Genomic DNA, 13571 nt, shown 5'->3' on the forward strand with positions numbered 1-13571 from the left:
CACCTTCCGAAGACCGAGTCATCCTGATAGAGTCAGTTAGGCCAGACTGTTCTGAAAGCCGCGGGGCAATGGCAATGAGGCTGAGCACCAGAGAACTCGCCCAGGTGAATACTTTATTTCACCTACAGTAAAACCACATGGTCTTGGAAGGAGCCAGGAGTGCTGGGAAGGTTAAGGGCCAACAGGTCTCTATGAACACCTGCCAGTGTGCTTACAGACAGTCTCCTCCGGGCAGCTGAGGGCTGAAGGGTAAGAAAACGATTTAAGGATGGGCAGAAGGCAGGAAAAGGAAGCCCTGGAAAAACAGCAAAGGTGGGGTTGGAGGGGTGGACACGGGAGAAGAGGGCAGGCAGCACAGCACTGGAAAAGGAGCAGGTAAAGGGGTCACCTGGGGGTGTCAGGTGGCAACCAGGTGCAGACCTGCCCTGGGGGAGTGCTGGTGGGCAGCGGGCACCCAATCTCCAGGTCGGGGTCAGGGATGGGGGCGGAGCTTAAGTTCAGCTCCTGCTTTGGAGCGGGGGAGGGCGAAGCACAGTGGGGAGGGCCAAGCCTTCTCTGCTCCAGGCTAGCAAGCTTCCTACCTGGCCCTCCCCTCTCCCCCAAACCTTTGTATCCCCGAAGAAAAAGGCCCTGTCTTTTGGGGGACTCCCCCATTCCCCTCCCATGGCCTTCTCAGCCAGCAGCGCCCTCCGGGTGGCTTCCCGGAGCAGTGAGCAGGTCTGCTCAGAAGTGGGCCTTCGCGGTGCAAAGTTAGGGGCCAAGAACTGGGGTCAGAAGAGTGGGGCTGCCTCTGCCCCCTTCCCTGGCCCTGTAGCAGTCACCTGAGGCTCCCTAGGGATCCCAGGTGCAGGGCTGCGGTGGCCTGGGACACGGAGTCCTGGGGCGTGCAGTGCTACCGGGCAGCTGCTTACCTGTAACCTCCAGCCAGGCGGCTTGGGCTGCTCTGTGCGTCTGGGAACTTCCTCAAAAGGACACAGGACAAGCGACCAGAAAGTTGGCTCTTAAATAACTTGCGAACAGCTCCCACCCTCTTTCCGGTCCCCCGCGGTTTTCTCCTCCCCCTTCTTGACAGCTGCAATGAGCAGAGGCTTCTAGGACTTTCCATTTATTTCTGCCATCCCCTGCTACTCCAGTGTGGGCCCTTCCTTTTCCCTCACCTGTCTACTCTCAGTTTCCTATTCTCGCATCGCCTCCACCCCCAGATCTGCCTCTCTCCCATTCCTTGAATGCTGGGAGTAACAGGAGAATGACCCAAGTGCGGACAGAGCCTGCTCCTCGTTGGCCCCAATGGCTAGACAGCTCTTTCACAAAGGAATGCTTCTGCCATGCAGGTTGGTTGGTGTGGCTGGGCGGAGGGGAGGGTCTGCCTTCTGCAGACAGGTCACAGACAGGTGTCACCGTGCATTAGGCAAGAGCAGTGTGTCCCTCCTGTGTAAATAAGGCTGGGCGCTTGAATCATCCAGGAAGCCACCTAAGTACCACCTAACCACAGGGCTTCCTGCGGCACAGCCACGCCCAGCTCCGGGGCGGGGGGGTAAACTTGCATGGCCCCACACAGATCAGAAAATGACACGAGTTCTCCCTGGAAACCATTTAGGTGCATCTTCACGAGTTAGAGAGAAAGAAACGAAATTCTTCCTCCTAAAACTTTCCATAGTTTTGTTTCTGAGTATATCTCCAAATATTCCTGTTTTCAATTGTGGCTATTTCTAGCCTTCTTTACTGTCTTCAGATATCTGACCTTGCCATAGAAAAGCATCTATATCTATATTTATCTATGTCTAGCTCCCTATATAGATAATACGCCTTGGGTTAGGAATCCTCTCAATTTTTTTTTAACCAAATGTATGAAATTGACTGCAGCTATAGCTAATGTTTCCCACTTTTTTCCGCTACTAAACTGGGAAATGTATCACCTCATTTCCTGTTTGCCCAAACTAAGTGCTCTGTATCCCCTTCATTTTGTTCCACTTCACATTCTTCTTGAGGGCTTTGCTCGGCCTCTTAGCCACTCTTCCTCCTGTATCCTGGACCACTTGCTCTCTCACAGCTGCTTCTCATCAGCATGGATACAATTTCAAGTCAAGTCTCTTCAGTATCTTTCAGAGCCTCCCCTCAAACCATGGTCCCTCTTTGTTATTATTCATTCTCTCCCCTCCATTTCCCTCTATTACTAAGCCATCCTATAATCAGGATTTTAGCCCCCCACCCCACATCATTCTGCTGAAACCGTCTCAGTCTATTTTGTTGCCAAAACAAAATACCCAAGACTAGGACGTTTATAAAGAGATTTATTTAGCTGTGGAAAATGGGAATTCCAAAAGCATGGCGTTAGCACCTTCGTAGCTTGTGACAAGAGCCTTGTGCTGTGGGTTAATATGTCAGAAAGGAAGAAGAGCAAGTGGGCGTGGTCTACAAAGAATAAACAAGAGGCACAGCTGTTCATGGTAATTAACCCAGTCCACTAAGAACTATACAAATCCCTTTAACGACCTAATCAGGTCTTAAAGTTCCCATCATTTCTCAACACTGTTACATCAAAGACCAAATTTTAGCATGAGTTTTGGAAGGGAGAAACCAGATCCAAACCACAGCAGCCTCCAGTGGTCTACGTGCAGACCAGAGAGCAAGACTCAGTTCTCAAGTGCTCAAACTTTTGGACGTGTGGACTATGTCCCACTCTTCTCTTGAAGGGCTTTTCCCTTATCCTCTGGACCATGGCACACTCTGCTTTTCCCTCCAGTGCAGCACTGCGCCTTGATTATCTCAGCAGCTCTGATGGCTTTCAATTTCCATCTCTCTGCTGACACCTCCCAAACCTAGGTTGCTAGCCTCGGTCTTCTCCAGAGCTGTAGGCTCCCCCACCTACCTCCCAGCCACCTTCCTATGGCCTATCCTGTGACAGTCCACACTCATCACCCCTATAATGAGACAGAAAGCTCTCCCAGGAGACCTTGTCCCCCTCAGGAGTGTGGTATTTCAGTGAACATCACCACTTCACATTCATTTGCCAACTCAGACTCGAAGGCGTCATTCTTGACATTTCTTCCTGTCAATTCACAAATCCAATCCCTTATCAAATATGCTCAGTTCTATCTCTTAGATAGATCTTGAATCTATCCATTTATCCTTTTCCAATTCGCTCTTCACAATGCAATCAAAATGAGCTCTGCATAGCTCAAGTCTGAAATCAAATTCTTTGCCCAAATTCTTCTATGGCTACTTAACTTTGGTTTTAGGATAAATTCCAACCATCAATTAACAAGACCCTGTGCAAAGTAGTCCCTTTTTTCTCTCCAACCATAACTCCTTCCACACTCCAGTCATACTGCTTCACCCCACACCCCACCTTGTACCTGCTTCAGCCACAGTGAACATCTTATTCTGTGTCTCTTGCCAGAAACACACTCCTCTCCCCATCCTTCTCTGCCTCAAGATCATGTTTTGTTTACTATCCAGATCATGGCATAAATTGCTCAATTCTCTGGGGAGCCTCTTGTTTCAAGATTATGGTTTAAGAATTCATAAATATTTTCCCTTATAATTTCTTCTTAAAGTTCCATACTTTTAGGCTTTCTAATTTAGGTTCATAGATCCCTTCAAGATACTTTCATGTATGGAAAAAAAGGGTTGAGGTTAATTTTTTATATACGGATACCAGGTGTTCTAGTGCCGTTTGCTGAAAACACTCTCTTCCTTGGCTCTTGAATTGAATTTTTATTCTATAAAATGCTAATGTTTATTTTTTTATTATTAAATTCTTTTATTGGTACATTGTAGATATACAACACAATTACATTTCTCATTGGGAATTGTACCTTTACATGATGCATCTTGGTTCTTATTTTTCCCCATTCCTAGCCCTCCCTTCACACCCTCCACCCTTCCCTATTTACAAAGACTTTATTTCCATTTTTTCCATTTCTCAGCATTTTTCCTTTTCCTTCTTTCCTTTCCTCTGCCCCTCCCAATACCCCTACCCCTTTGGACCTTTTCTTCCTACTTTGCATTATCGATTATTCATTCTAATCATTCATACATTTTAGGTATACAATATAATGACATTCATCATTGGAAATTTGTACCTTTACATAGTCTCTCTTGGTTCTTATTTTTCACCCTTGCCCAGCCCTCCCTTCAACCCCTCCATTCCTCCCTATTTACAAAGCTTTTGTTCCTATTTTTCCATTTTCCCATTCTATCCTTTCCCCTATCCCTCCCACTTCCTTCCCCTTTGCCCCTTTTCTTCCTATTTCACATTACCTATTATACATTTTAGTCCTTATTTACACTTTCAGTTTCTCACACCAGAGAAACTATTCTGTATTTATACATGTGTGTCCTATTTATTTCACTTAAGAGTATCGCCTCAGTGTGCATCCACTTAGCTATAAATGTCTCTAATTTCTCATTTTTTATGGCTTAGTACTCCATTTTATAAAATACCCCACATTTTCTTTATCCAGTCTCCAGTTGATGGGCATTTGGGCTGTTTCCAAGTTTTAGCTATTACAAACTGTGCTGCTATGAACATGGGCACACATATATCACTGTGGTATGATTCTTTTAATTCTTTGGGGAAGATCCCCAGCAGTGGAATAGCGGGGTCAAATGGGACTTCCAGTCCTAGTTCTTTGAGGTATCTCCATACTGATTTCCACAGTGCTTTCACCAGTCTACACTTCCACCAGCAGTGGAGCAGGGTTCCTCTTTCCCCACAGCCCCACCAGCATTTGTTATTGGTGGATTTCATGACAGCAGCCATTCTTTCTGGAGTGAAGTGGAATCTCAGCATTGTTTTCACTTGCATCTCTCGAATGACCAGTGATGTTGAACATTCTTTCATGTATTTATTTGCTATTTCTACTTCCTTGTCTGAGAAATGTCTGTTCATTTCAGATGCCCATTTTCGGATTGGGTCTTTAAATTTGGGAGGTCTGATCTTTTTAAGTTCTTTATAGATTCGAGATAGTAGATCTTTGTCTGAGGAAAAGGAGGTGAAGATTTTTTCCCACATTTTGGGTTGTCTCTTCACACTGCTGGTGGTTTTGCTTGCTGTGCAGAAGCTTTTTAATAAGAAGAGATCCCACTTGTTGATTGTTTGTGCTAGTTCATGGGCAACTGAGGTTTTGTTCATAAAATCTTTTCCTACACCGATGTCTTCAAGGGTTCTACCTAACCTCTGTTCCAACTGGTTCAGAGTTTATATTTTAATATTTAGATCTTTAATCCATTTTAATTTTAGTTTAGTGCATGGTGAGTGATATAGGTATAGTTTTAATCTTTGGCAAGTTGAAGCCCAATTTTTCCAGCACCATTTATTAAAGAAGCTATCTTTCCTCCAGTGAGGGTGTTTGGCTCCTTTATCAAAGATGAGATGGCTGAGTGTGTCTGGCATTGTTTCTGCATCTTCTAATCTGTTCCACTGGTCCTTGGGTCTGTTTCTTTGCCAGTACCATGCTGTTTTTATCACAGTAGCTTTGTAGTATAGCTGCAGGTTGGGGGTTGTGATATCCCCTGCCATGTCTCTGTTACCTAGAATTGCTTTTGCTATTCTGGGTCTCTTCTTGTTCCAAATGAATTTTTGGATTGTTTTCTCAAGGTCCATGAAGTATGCTGCTGGGATCTCAATTGGAATTGCATTAAATCTATATAGCAGTTTTGGAAGTATGGTCATAAAATGCTAATGTTAAATAATCTTTCAAAATTCAATGGACCATATATATGTGGTTCTATTTCTAGATTCTCTGTTTTATTCAATCTATATGTCTTTCCTTACACCAACACTGCCTTGATTACTGTAGCTTTGGAAGTAGTCTTAAAATTAGGTACTAAACATCTTCCAACACTGTTTTTGTTTTTGTTTTTAGCTTTTCTAGGTCCTTTGTACTCCTACATAACTTTTAAATTTCAATATCCAATTCTTCATTTATAGCAAGTACACACAGACCTGAATTTTTATATATACCTTGTGTTTTCTAATCCTGCTAAATTCAAGTATAAGTTCTAGGGGCTCCTAGAGATTTCTTAGTATTTTCTCTGTTGATGATCATTTCATCTACATATAAAGATTTTGCTTCTCCCATGCCAATCCTATCCTAGTTGTGTCATTTTATTGCCTGAGTATTTTGGTGGGGCCTAGGTTTCAAAGTTTAATAGACAGATAAAGAGTAAGTATATCTGTCCTTGTTCCCACCTTAAGGAGAAAGCATTGTATCTTCTCCATTCGTATAAGGTGTTCTCACTGAAAGTATGGAGTACATGTCTTTAATCTGTTGAGAAGTTTCTGCTCTACTTCTAGTCTCCTGATAACTTTTACCATGAACAGCTGTAGAATTTAGTCCAATACTTTTTCTCCAACTACTGACAGGATCATATGACTTTTTTCTTTCCTCTGTTAAAATGATGACTTTTGGGGGTGGATCTTCCCAGCTGAACCAACACTGCCATCCCTATAACAAAACCACTTTCTACATCTTGCCAGATCTGACTTCTGATAGTTTGTTTTGCTAAACAAATTTCTATCTATGTTCATACTTTTTTCTTCTATTGTCTTTATCCAGTTTTAGGATTAGCACAATGTTGAGTTCCTAAAATGAGGGGAGAAGTGTTCCTTCTTTTTTCTGCTTTAATTGTTTGATATAACTTATCAGTTAAAATGTTTATGAGCCTGCTGTTGTCACATAGGTAGGTTTTCAAGCTAGGAATATACTTTCTTTAATAGGTACTATTCAAATTTTATATTTCCTCCAGAGTTAGTTTCATTAATTTGTCTTCCAAGGTACTTCTTAGAAGTTGTCAAATTTATTTCAAAAAAGATTTTTGTAATATGCTTTCTATATCATTTTAATTCTGTAAAATCTGTGGTAATGTCTCCTAGATCTTAATATTGTAATTTTAAAAATGTGTAACTGATATTGTGTAACAGGAAGAAAAGGTCTAAAAGAGCAGGGGAATTGGGAGGTGTAGGGGAAGGGAAAAATGGGAAAGGAAAATATATGAGAAGAGAGAAAAATGGAAACAAGGTCTTTGCAAATAGGGAAGGGTGGAGGGGGTGAAGGGAGGGCAAGGGAAGGGGAAAAAAAAAAAGAACCAAGAAATTCATGTAATGGTACAAGATCCCAATGATGAATGTAACTGTATTTTATACCTAAAATGTACCAATAAAGTTAATGGGGGGGGGAAGATTATGGTTTAAGGATATATGTTTGGATATGAAGCTGACAAGGGATGGAATGTGGCAGTAAAGATAGAGTGTCGACTTGACTGGCTTTGCTATCTGTCCCTGGGACTGGTGGAGCACATTTTTGGATATGTCTGGGTGGCTCATGTAGGCATAGTATTGGGGTCTATATCTGGTCCCTCACCCCTTTCTTACTAGACTGCTTCCCTTCTCTGCTCCCTGATCATTATGACCTAAGCAGCTTTACTCTGCTATGTTCTTCCACCTTGATGTTCCTGCCTTGGAACCTAACATCTATGTACTAAACACCCTGAAACCATTAACTAAATTAAATCTTTCACACTTTAAGTTTTGGGTATCTGGTATTGTGTTCCAGTGATGGGAGAGCTGACTAATATAGAAAATTGGCACCAGAGAAGTGGGAAAATTGCTGTGACTATGCCTGACCATGTGGTTCAGAAGGCTTTGGAACTAGTTTATGGGAGGAATAGAAAGGTTTGGAGATACAAGCTCAATAAGGGTTAAAACACTGTAAGCAGAACCTAATGGGTAATTCTGGTTGAAGCTTAGAAGATCTGAATTCAGATAGGAATGTGGACAGTAAAGGCTAGGCTCAAGAGGTTTCAGTTGGGAACAAGGACTCCACTGGCATTTGGACTACAAGCCACGAGTGTCACACTCTGACAGAAAAATTGTCTCTACTTTGCCAATGTCCTGAGATATTGCAAGAGACTGAGATTAAGGGTGGTGGTCTAATTGATTTGGTAGAGGAAATTGGAAAGCAGCCCAACATTCAGGCTGTGGTGTGGGCATTTCTGGCTGCTTTTAACCAGTTTTGTAATGAGAATCAATGGTAAAAAGCCAAAGCAGAAATATTTGAAAAGTTTAAATTTTGGCGCAGAAAGTACTACATGCAAAGTTGGGGCCAAAAGAAGTATGGCTGCTGAAGAGATTAGCATCAATTAAAAGGAACCAAGTACTTTTCACTGGAACAAGAAGAAAGATACCTTGAGGGAATCTCAGAAATCAGTAAGACCTCACTCATCCTAGACTCAAAATGCAAAAGGGTAAACTTTTCATTTCAGAAGACAGCTTTTGACCACCCTGCTCAAAAAGAGCTGCCTAGAAAGTTGGTTTCACAGGATTCATTTCACTGTGCTCAGCTATCCAGGCATTCAGAGGCTGCTGTTGCTGTGTTCCAGGGTGCCTGGCTACTGCCCATGCTAGTGAGAAGACCTTGCTGTCATCCACATGGTACTTGTTTGACTGACATGTAGAATACAAGAGTTACGGGGTCAGTGAGGCTTTCACCTAGATGTCAAAGGAAGATCTGGGAGGCCAGACAAGGAGCCCCTCCAAGGGCAGTATGTAAAGCTGTGGGAACAAAGCCAAGGTAGAGTGGAAACCCCAAGAAGTCACAGGTATCAAGAATATTGAAGTCTGCCAGGGAAATCCATAGGCTAGGAGTAGAGCTTGCCCAAGTGAAAGGCCATGTAGGCTGCACCCAGCAAGACTGTAGAGGTGGGATCACTCAAGCCTCTGGAACTCACGTTTCACCACCAGTTGCTTGGGACCCAGGAAATGGACCCAGAGGACATAATGTTTGTCCTGTTGGATTTTGGTCTTGTTTTTGTCCAATGCCTTTCTATTCTCCTCTTCCTCCCTTTTGGAATGAAGATGTTTACACTGTGCCATTGTACCTTGGGATTATGAAATGTGATTTTCATTTTTTCAGAGGTTTACTACAAAGACTTTTGCTTGACTCTCAGAAGAGACTTGGATTTGAACTTTTGAAAAATGTTGACATTATTGAGACTTTGGGGAAGGGATTATTGTGTTTTTTGGTTGTATGCATGATAGTTGTATTATGTTAGGTAGAATTATGAACTTGCTGTTGTTAATTTTTGGAGATTAAGTATGGTTTAAAGAGATGTGTTTGGGTATGAAGTCGATAAGGTGGGATGTGGTAGTTATGGTAGAATGTCAACTTGATTGGCTTTGAGATCCACCCCAGGGATAGTGGAGCACACTTCTGAGTATATCTCAGTGAGTCCTAGAGTCATAGCCTTGGTGGGGTCTATGTCTGGTCCCTCACCCATTTATCTTTGAGACTGCTCTCCACTCTGCTTCCTGGACACCCTTAGCTAAGCAGCTCTGTTCTTCTATTCCCTTCCACCAGGATGTCCCTCCCTGGGAGCCTGCCAACCATGTACTGAATCCCCTGAAACCATGAGGTAAATTAACTTATGGGTGTTGTGCATTATGTCCCACTGACTGGATAGATGATATAATACTTTGCAAGGAGTTTACCTTGTCTGTTATGCTGTGTGAAAACTTTGTTTACTTGGCTGTATCTCCACTAGATACCACAGGTGTAAGAACTCCAACCAGAATTCCCCAGAGAGGCAGCTGATCATTAAACTACCCAAATCCCATCCTTCCAATAATGTTCTCTGAGGACTAGAGAAAGACACTGGTGAAGATGTCATCATATTCTGGTAGTTCCCCTGCTATTGGAGACCCCTGCAGTGGGTCCTCATCTCCTGCTTGGTGCTATGACACAAGGTGAGAAAAAAGACTTAGAGACAGAACTAAGGAACTGGAATGGCCAGTGCTTGAGTAATCAAACACCCTGAAGAGTTAGAGCTACTGATATTTATTGGTTATGCAATCATTTGCTAAGTTGGGGTAAGGGGGCTATGTGTGGTTTCTATGGATACGTTGCTAACACAGGAAGGCTTGTAAAAGAAGAGACAAAGCATTCTTGTGTTAGAAACAGAACAGAGCAGATATAGGTTGTAGTTAACAATCAACCTTGTGTTTTTTAATTAAGAGGGTTTTAATTCTGGGAACAGAATCTGGATGTGAGTCCTCTGACCTCAACTGCTATGCTATCCCAGAGTAAGTCCCACAGTTTTATCAGCCATTTCTCTGGCTTCTGCTGTGGCCATTGGAGGGGCGGGTGGTACTGACCCACATGCCATCTGCAATGCTCCTATGAGTCACGTAGGCTTTAGCCAGACTCACTTCTTTAAACAAGCCAATTGTGGGGCTAACACCTTACAGCCTGCACTTCTTATAGCCTGCTTTGGGGATAATGGACAGGCCATGCTCCCACACCCTACCAACACAAAGCTTGGATGTCCAGGACTCCTATAATCGCTTATTCAGGTAGGGTTTGGGAAATGTGACTACCTTTGCACTCTTCCAGTTAGTCCATACAGATACAATACCCCTGGCTGAATTATGCATTAGGAACAGACTTATCACACACACAACCAGCACTATGGTATTACTTTTGGTCTAAGACTCACTGGTGGCTGTGTGAACACTCATACATTTAGCTTTCCATGACCTCAAACCACCCACTCAGTAGCATTATAAATACAAAGGGCTTCCTTGTGCTTAACCGAGTCCATCAAACAGTGTCAGAGGCATCAAACCCTAATTGTATACTGAACCCTGTCTCATGGTCTTATGACTGAGAGGTCACAACAAAAGTTTCTGGTCATGCAATGAACCTTCAGCTGTGCAAAACAATGTGATTTCCACAGAAGCAGCCTGCATGCATAGACCTAAGAATGAGTCCCTGAAGCTGCAGCCTGTCTTTATATTTAACAGCCCTTGCCTAGCATGCAAGTGACACAGTACAGGTAGTTTTAAAATGTAGCAGGTAGAGTCAAGCCAGAAAAATAAAAACAAAAACTTCTTCAGTGTATTTATTTTGAGAGAGAGAGAAAATTTACCTCAGGAATTGATTGCACAAGTGATAGAAGAGAAAAGAAAACAAACAGGGGAAGGTAAGTCAACCCTTCAGTTAGAAATAGCAGAGAGGAATTGGTGTCACCACAGGCCAAGGGCTGAGTTTATGTGGCAGGCACTGGAGCCCCATGAGCTTGTCTGGTGGGAGCTTGAGATTTAGTCATTACCAGAAATGCAGTCTGAGGTCAAGAGGGAGCGAAGCACAGCCTAGCTTGTTTTTCTCTTCTATGTCAGTCTGCTGTTTTCCCATTGTCTCCTATTTGCTAAACTCAGGGAAAATCAATTGACAAAGGGGTCTGAGAAACACAGTCTGCAGAGCTAGCACCACTTTCCCGTGTTGTGTTGGTGTCCTTAAGACCACCCCCAGGACGCATGCCTCACAGCTGTCCTCATGGCTGTGACTTACTACAGCAAAAGCTACAAACTGAAATCAGCAAACAGGAAAAGCACAGTGCATGGAAAAACAGGCAGCTGCTCCGGAGGGTCCTCTGTCAGTCAAGTCACACAGGATGCATTTATCTCCCCCAGCAATGAGTTGTAATCTCTTGTGTGTCATGTTGTCTCCCAGGGAATCTCCATAGAGACTCCGTACCTGGAGTTTTTACTGGGGACATTTAAACGCCCTCTAATTGCATGAGCCCTAGCCTATTGCTCTTCTGCAGCTGAAAGAGTCATCATCCTAATATCCTCATACCTAGCTTCCAAAGAGAAACAAGCATTATTCAGTAAGAACCACAATTTCTTTATTAGTGTGTGTCTGTAATACGTAATTTTGAAGAAAAAGTACATATATAAATCATACACTGGTCATTTTAGGGTCCCTTCACGCCCCTTGCAAACCCCTTCCCTTCTCTCACCCTGGACTCCTTTCCCAGTCTGCGAAAGTCTGCCAAACCACAACTTTTTGGAGAGTTTAGGCCCAGGGAGCCACATTTGTCAATTAGGGAAAGATGGGAAGATTACTGAAACTCAAGTTCCCAGACACCAGCCAAAGGCCAGCCTTACAAGCAGGCCATTCGGAGGCCAGTTTCAGTTTTGCCACAGTGACTCTTCTTCACTCCCTCCCTCCTGATTGCCCAAGAAAGCAGGAAAACGGAGGAGAGCAGACAGTTCCAGGACAGCATGGAGGATACGGTGACTTGCATCATGGCATGGCTAACTTCTCACTGTCCTTTCAGGACATGCTGTTGAGACCTCAGCCATGGTGTGGAGCAAGAGGAAACTCTTGGAAAGGTCACTAGGGTCATTAGGTTCTGCCTCCATTTTCCTGCCCTCACTGGCTCAAGATGGGACCTCTGAGCAGATGTGCCTCCCTCTGACTGCATGAGCCCTGGTCATCATCCCAATATCCTGTTGAGTGAGCTTTGAAGTAAGCTGTCATTTGCACCTCATTGCCTACTCAAGGGGCAGGGCAAGATGCCCATCACCAAGGATCCTGGCTTCCATGAGAAATGTGTCGTGACCTTTGGGAGTTGTGAGCAAAAAGAAGATGAACAAGAAGAGGAATTTCAGGCTTGATCCTTTAATTCTGAGTTTTTATTTCAGTGGTATTGACTCTCTTCTCTCTAGACAAGCCACCATCTTTTCCTTACTTGGCAGTACACAAGAAGTAGACTGTATTTGCCTAGGCAATGAACGTTTCAGTACTCTCTATTTGGTTTACATGTACAATCTCACATTTCAAACAAAGGACCCAGTTATAACTGGATGCTACTGTGCTTTTCCAGGTGAAAAAGACCTGGATTTTATTGGCCACAGCTGTAGTTCCAGAGGGAAGTCAATGGATATAAATAACAACTGTCCTTGTAAAAAGATGCCCAACCCTCTGACACGAATGTTCAGATTCCATCTCTGGGGATGGCCTTTCTCCTCCATTGCCCTTGACACTGGAAGAGTTAGAGAGAAATTTTCTACTCTAGAAGGAGGTGTCATGGGGAAGGAAGGGAAGGGAGGCTGGGTGAAGAATTTACAGTCATGCCCCAGCTACAGTAGTGAGCAGTGGGCAAAAATGAGTGGCCCTCTCTTCCCACTCCTATCTATATGTAAACCTCAGGAGAGTTTTTACAAAGAATGGTCATGACATTTAAAGCCACAAGAAGGAATTTATAAAGTGCCTCTGAAATAAAGCTTGGAGTCTAAGTCAGGACCATTATTCTGACTTTTTTGGTACACTGCCCTTTCTCAACTTACTTTTCTTTCTTTCTGGAAAGATGTCAAACCACACCATGGACAGTTCCAGAATGGAGGATGTTTTCTTTTTGCTTAACCTGCCCTAGGCACATCGTATTGCCAATGGTCTGAGATCACCCTCAATCTACTTTCCGGCAGAGCCACAGGTGATCATTGGAGGGCCATCCAGGAGGCCAGGTGGAGGAAAGCTGCCTTCTCCTTAGGAACAAAAGATGTAACCAATCCCCCCCCCCCCACATACACACACAGTGAATATCACTGTCTTCTTTTTATAAGTTTTTAGATTGTGGCAAAATACACATAACATAAAATTTACAATCTTAACCATTTTTAAATGTTCCGTTCAGTAATGTGAAAGATATTTAAATTATTGTGCAGTCAATCTCCAGAATGTCTCCATCTTCCAAAACCAAAACTAGGCGCCCAGTAAACAATT

At 43.3% G+C, this 13571-nt stretch overlaps 1 protein-coding gene across 1 annotated transcript in view; it reads right to left on the reverse strand.

The window, feature by feature from the left end:
- F13a1 (coagulation factor XIII A chain) overlaps positions 1–1060 on the reverse strand; it is a 156325-nt gene extending 155265 nt beyond the window's left edge. The window contains exon 1 of the mRNA XM_004847742.4: positions 912–1060. The gene's annotated coding sequence lies outside the window, so the exon portion shown is untranslated. The remainder of the gene's footprint in view (positions 1–911) is intronic.
- Positions 1061–13571: the final 12511 nt, after the last annotated feature.

Source organism: Heterocephalus glaber, unplaced genomic scaffold, assembly GCF_053883595.1.
Source record: "Heterocephalus glaber isolate CG9 unplaced genomic scaffold, H.glaber_assembly_v1.0 deba00001472, whole genome shotgun sequence".
Classification (NCBI taxonomy): domain Eukaryota; kingdom Metazoa; phylum Chordata; class Mammalia; order Rodentia; family Bathyergidae; genus Heterocephalus; species Heterocephalus glaber.